Genomic DNA, 7,410 nt, shown 5'->3' on the forward strand with positions numbered 1-7,410 from the left:
TTTCACGATTCCATGTTTTCTGGGTAGTCTTAGTTAAATAGAAGCATTGGCAGATTTAGGTGCTATTATAAATCTAATGCCGTATTCACTATACGCTAAACTAGACCTTGGAGAATTGAAACCAACACGAATAAGCATACAACTAGCCGATCGATCAGTAAAAAATCCTAGAGGGATAATGGAAAACATGCTAGTTAAAGTTGGTACTTTAGTATTTCCAGTAGATTTTGTTATTCTGGACATGGAAGAAGATTCTCGAGTTCCTCTCATATTAGGAAGACCATTCTTAAACACGGCCAAAGCAATAATAGACGTGTTTGGTAAGAAACTGACCCTAAGTATAGAGGACGAGAGTGTTACCTTTTCTGTGGATAGAGCCATGCAACAACCGCAATCTGCAGGTGATACATGTTATTATATTCAAACTATAGATTCATATGCAGAATTGTTAGAAGAATTTCCAGAATTACAAGGAACAGGAGAATGTTCTTTAGGAGAAGGAACTGAACCAATTGATGAAGCTGAAATATTAGCTACACTTATGGCTAATGGATATGAACCAACAACAGAAGAATTTCAAATGTTAAAAGAAGAAGACAGATATCGATACAAATCATCGATAGAAGAACCACCGACATTAGAGTTAAAGCCACTTCCAAACCATCTGGAATACGCTTATTTACATAGTGAATCTGAATTACCTGTAATAATATCGTCTTCTCTTACTGAAAATGAAAAATCACAACTCATTTCTGTGATAAAAGCTCATAAACCAGCCATTGCATGGAAGATTCATGATATTAAAGGAATAAGTCCTTCGTATTGCACACATAAAATCCTTATGGAAGAAGGTCATAAAACGTATGTGCAACGCCAAAGAAAACTAAATCCTAATATGCAAGATGTTGTTAAGAAAGAAATTATTAAACTGCTTGATGCAGGTTTAATTTATCCAATTTTTGATAGTCCATGGGTAAGCCCGGTTCAATGCGTACCTAAGAAGGGTGGCATGACTGTCATTACAAATGAGAAAAATGAGCTTATTCCTACTAGGACTGTAACAGGATGGCGTGTTTGTATTGATTATAGAAAATTAAATGACGCCACCAGAAAAGATCACTTTCCCTTACCTTTCATTGATCAAATGTTGGAAAGATTAGCCTGAAATAGTTACTATTATTTTCTTGACGGTTTTTTCGGATACTTTCAAATTCCAATAGCACCCGAGGACCAAGAGAAAACCACGTTCACGTGCCCTTATGGTACTTTTGCTTACAAACGCATGCCATTTGGACTTTGCAACGCCCCTGCAACCTTTCAAAGGTACATGATGGCGATTTTTCACGACATGATAGAAGAATGCATGAAAGTTTTCATGGATGACTTTTCAGTCTTCGGTGATAATTTTGAATCATGTCTAGTTAATGTTGAACGAATGCTTATTAGATGCGAACAATCAACTCTAGTACTTAATTGGGAGAAATGTCATTTCATGGTTAAAGAAGGCATCGTTCTTGGTCATAAAATTTCAAAGGAAGGAATTGAAGTGGATAGAGCTAAAGTAGATGTAATTGCTAAACTTCCACATCCCACCAATGTTAGAGGAGTTAGGAGTTTTCTAGGGCATGCCGGTTTTTACCGACGTTTCATAAAAGATTTTTCTAAAATTTCCACTCCTATGAATAAACTCCTAGAAAAGGATGCTCCATTCATCTTTTCGGATGAATGCATCAAATCTTTTAATATTCTTAAAGAAAAACTCACTAATGTGCCGATCATGATAACTCCAAATTGGAATCTACCGTTTGAACTAATGTGCGATGCAAGTGATTTTGCAATGGGAGCCGTTTTAGGACAAAGGATTGAAAAACGATTTCAACCTATTTATTATGCTAGTAAGACGTTACAAGGAGCACAAACGAATTACACAACTACTGAAAAATAACTCCTTGCTATTGTCTTTGCTTTTGATAAATTTCGTTCATATCTCGTTCTAGCAAAAACGGTGGTCTATACCGACCATTCTGCTCTTAGATACCTATTTTCAAAAAAAGATGCTAAACCACGATTAATCCGTTGGATCTTACTCTTACAAGAGTTCGATATTGAAATCCGAGACAAAAAGGGAGCAGAAAATCTCGCCGCTGATCATCTTTCTCTTCTTGAAAATCCTGAATTAGAAGTTCTAAATGAATCGGCCATATAAGACAACTTTCCTGATGAATATCTATTGAAGATAGATTATAATCAAAATTCTATGGTTTGCAGACTATGCAAACTACTTAGTATGTGGATTCCTTGAAAAAGGATTATCGTACCAAAAACGAAAGAAATTATTTAGTGATATAAAACACTATTTCTGGGAAGATCCACATTTGTTTAAAAGTTGTCCCGATGGAATAATACGTCGATGTGTATTCGGGGATGAAGCTAGTCAAATCTTAAACCATTGTCACAAAGGACCAACATGAGGGCATTATGGGCCTCAACTTACAGCAAGAAAAGTTTACGATGCTGGATTCTATTGGCCTACAGTTTTCAAAGACGCACACCTTCTTTGCAAATCCTGTGATGCTTGTCAAAGGGCCGAAAAATAAGTCAACGTGATGAAATGCCACAAAATGTCATTCAAGTATGTGAAGTATTTGACGTTTGGGGTATTGACTTTATGGGTCCATTTCCAAAATCTCATAATAATCTCTACATTCTCGTAGCCATTGATTATGTATAAATGGGCGGAAGCACAAGCTCTCCCAACTAACGATGCACGAGTTGTAGTCAACTTTTTAAAATGTCTTTTTGCTAGGTTTGGAACACCGAAAGCTTTAATAAGTGATCGGGGTACTCATTTTTGTAATAATCAACTTGAGAAAGTTCTCAAAAGATATGGAGTAACTCATAAAATCTCAACCGCTTATCATCCACAAACAAGTGGACAAGTTGAAAATACCAACCGAGCTTTAAAACGTATTCTAGAGAAAACCGTAGGATCAAATCCGAAGGAATGGTCCATGAAATTAGAGGATGCACTCTGGGCTTTTAGAACAGCCTACAAAACTCCAATTGGAACCACACCTTTCAGACTCGTTTACGGAAAAGCATGTCATCTTCCAGTAGAAATTGAACACAAAGCATTTTGGGCTTTGAAGACATGTAATCTTGATTTACATGAAGTCGGACGTCTACGGTTAAGTCAACTAAACGAATTAGAAGAATTAAGACATGAAGCATACGAAAATTCGTTAATCTATAAAGAAAGAACGAAGAAATGGCATGATAAAAGAATCAGAAGTTCAAAAGAATTTAAAGAAGGAGACAGAGTTCTTCTTTTTAATTCACGATTCAAGCTATTTCCTGAAAAATTGAAATCAAGATGGTCTGGACCATTTATAGTCAAAAGAGTTTTCCCATACGGAATAATAGAGTTAATAAATTCAAATGGGATTGAATTTAAAGTTAATGGTCACAGAATTAAACATTACATACATGGTCCGATGGAAGTTGACAATGAAGTCAATCATAATTTCACCACCCAAGAAAATCTTCAAAAAGAAAACATAAATATGTTATCAACAACATATGAAAAATCAAAATTGGAAAATAGAGAGGATTCAAATTGGAGTGATGAAGAAGAATTCTTATACAAACCTCCCATTCCAAGAAACGAAGAAAAATGTGAACAAGAAGTTCAAATAGAAGTGAAAGAACCAAGAAAAGAACACCTGAAAAAGGTTTACAAACCAACTCGACTTACTAAAGTAGGAGACCCGGGCGAATTTATCATTTCTTGCTTGCTTAACGATGGTGCTATATATAATGGACTCGCAGATTTAGGAGCAAGTGCAAATATTATGCCTCTTTCCTTATACAAAAGATTAGGTATGGGTAAATTAAAATCAACCAAAATAGGTGTTCAATCATTTGACCTAATCATTAAACACCCGGTTGGAATAGCAAATAATTTACTTGTTAACGTGGGAAGTTTGACCTTTGTTGCAAACTTCATAGTTATTAATATGGAGGAAAACCTTGATATTCCTCTAATTTTAGGTCGCCCATTTTTAGCAACCACCGAGGCGTTCATGATGTAAGAGAAGGTAGAATGACACTTAGGGATGGTGATAAATCGATCACCTTTGTGAACCGAAAGTCTAGATCTCCACCAACCAAAACTGTTAAACCAATAAAAATACATAAGTGTGGGGAAGATGAAGAAACACTTAATGATGATCCGATAACAAAGAACCCCGTTGATGATACGAAATTAGATGAACCCGTTTTTAACAGTTCAACGAAGAAACTTTACAAAAGGATTCACGATGCTAAGATTAAGGGAAACTTTAAGTTATGTAACCGATTAGTATCCAATTTATCGCCAAAAGAAAAGGCAATGTTAGTTGAATTTGTGAAAGTTACGGAGGAAATCAACAAATGGATTGAAGCAAAAGTCAGAGATATACAAGTTGTTGATGATCCAATTGAAAATAACGTTAATCACAATTTCAACACCACATCTAACTAAGTGTGGGGAGGTTCGAATCTTTTTAGGGTAATTTGTATTTCTGTTAGAGTTAGATATTCTATTTTCGTGTAGTTCTCGAGAATGGAATCCGAATGGTCTTTCCCTAGCAGACCCTAAAGAACTAGTCTTCTCCCCCATTCTGAATTTTTATTTTTTTTTAGGTTTACGAGATGAAGAATTCCTTTGATCTGAACCATGGTCTAATGCTACACGCTTTGATTACTAAACATAATAATGACACACTCTCGAGTGACCTGGTATCAGTAATAAGAGCCAAATTGGACGGAGTAAGAAAAGAACTCAGAAACGATCATAATAAGTTACTTTTTGGTAAAGGAAAATCAAAATCCGCAGCGAAAAGAAGAGCACGACACCTTGAAAGATGTCACAAATGCGGAAAATGGTCACACGAAGGGAAATGTTCGAACAATCAGACACATTCCAATACCGAGTTCGTTACTTTATGCAGAGAAGGACCGTACATATGTTTAGAAGAAAATTTATCGAAAATTCGTGGATACGCTTATGTAGCTATGGAAAACCAATTCGTACGACTCTCTTATTAGTCGGCTAAAGCGGGTCACTGAGGATTCCATCTAGCAGGTAAGTATGTACAGTTTTTATTTTTATTTTTACTGCTTTTAACCTTTTGATAATAAACGCTGAATCGTTCGCTATAAAGTATTAAATTGAAATTCAATAAAATTAGGTGTTAAAACCGAAATTATTGATATCATACAAAAATTTATTACATCACTGCGAAATTTACCGTTTATTCATAAGGTATAAATATCTTTAATCAATCAATCCAAAATATTTCAAAAATTTGTCAAGAGTAAAACTAGGCAATATAGCCGAAATTACTTTACCCAAAAGAGGGGCGTATATTTTTGATAATATTTGATTGATTAAAGTGGGATAAAAGACCAAAAAGATTTTTAATTTTATTTTATTTTTACCATATTTTTAAAATTAATATTGTAAATTTTTAAAATCAATATATTTAAGTTTGTAAATTTTTTAAAAACTAATATTTTTAAAATAAGTTTGTAAAACTAAAATATGAAAATATTAATAATATTAATATGAATTTTAATTTTATGCATTTTAAATTTAAGTTTGGTGTGAATTTAAAAACAAAATTTACTTTATCTCATTAAGTTAAAAATATGATTTCTAAAATTCGTCGTGAGTTGAAGACTAGGTCGTTGAACCGAAATTGCTTTACCCAAGGGAGGGACGAGAAATTTTATTATCATTATTTTTAATCTTATTGAATTAAAGTATACCAAAAACATAAAAAAAAAAAAGAAAAAAAACCCAAAATCTTTGCTTTTAAAACAATCGCTTTAAAATGACAAATTTTAAAATTTTGTCGAGGGACGGATTAGGTAAACGTACCGAAACAACTTCCTCCTAAATAAAAAGGAAAATAAAATTTTAAATTACTCAATTATTTGTTTTATTAAGTTAAGGTTTTTATAAATAAAAAAAATATGTATATATATGTTTGTAGTTTATCTTATGTATAAAACAGGGTAAAACAGCGCACTTTCAAAGACTGACATTATGTTCATCAAAAGCTACTAATTTTAACAATAAGATGTAAAATATCAAATGTGATATAAAATAGTATGTTTGCAAACTCGGTATTTTTAATCATTTTTCTACACTAATCACCCTTATGAATTTAAATTTTTACTGATTTCTTGCAAATGAGGGCATTGCAAAATCTCAAGTGTGGGGAAGAGTTATAAATTCTCTCGGGTTTACGCTTGGTTTAATTGCCAAATTTTGTGAAAATTTGAAAAATTTTCAACTAAATGAATTCAAAATCATGTTTATACATATTTATGAACGATAAAACTAGGTGATACTACCGAAATTATTGTTACCTTGGAAAGGACATAAATTGAGAAACAACCCAAAACGCTTGAATTCATTTAAAATGGAATAGAGGAGAATAAAAAGGCAAAGAAAGAAATAAATAAAAGCTGAGTGTGGGAAGAATTCATCAAGTTTTTTAAAACATATATCACATATCTGTACAAGCTTATTGCAGGTACTTTTGTTTTGGACCAAACTAATCAGTTTTACCCGATTTATTGTAATACTTTTGAAAGAAAGATGGATCTACACGATGAATCAATTCCATCATTATAAGGAAGTAAAGTCTTCCGAAAAAGACACGCGCTTCTTGATTTAGGTCAAGAAGTTGTCGTCCAGACCAACTGTAGGTTGACGAAAAATCTAGAAAAGTCATCTCTAATATCAACAGGAAATCCACGGACCTCAGCATCAAACATGGTCGCCATGTGGTCAGACTTATCCTAACCATGAGAGGATCTGTCTCGTAAAATGGGGAGGGCGCCGTGCAAATTAGCTTGATAAGACTAATGAATCAGACCCCCAGTAAGGATAATCTCCTTAAAGATTAAAAATCAGCTTTTAAGCCTGATATTACTCAATCCTTGAGATTGACTTTAAAGATTGAGAAATACAAACTCATGGAATTCGATGATATCTAAACTCGAACTTGAACGAGAAAATATTTTAATCAAATTACAAACCGATTTGTTTTCTGAAAACCTATTTTCAATGCGTTCATTACCATTGAACGTAAAATCCTAGGAATTCACCTGGAATTCATTAGGTCACCTGAACCAAATCGGGTGTCAACCGTAAGAACGGTGGTTGCATAGCATGGTCGAAGACAGGACCTTGTGCCAGACCGAAAAATTATAGGGTGATCTTTACTATTGCTCCTACAAAGGATAGTAATTGCATCCGACACGATATAGACCATAATCAAAAGCATGTCATTAGACATTGCCTTAACAATTGCTTGTTCATCGCTTTCCTTTACAACCGGACGGTAGTTTACTGAA

Source organism: Rutidosis leptorrhynchoides, chromosome 2 (genome assembly GCF_046630445.1).
Source record: "Rutidosis leptorrhynchoides isolate AG116_Rl617_1_P2 chromosome 2, CSIRO_AGI_Rlap_v1, whole genome shotgun sequence".
Classification (NCBI taxonomy): domain Eukaryota; kingdom Viridiplantae; phylum Streptophyta; class Magnoliopsida; order Asterales; family Asteraceae; genus Rutidosis; species Rutidosis leptorrhynchoides.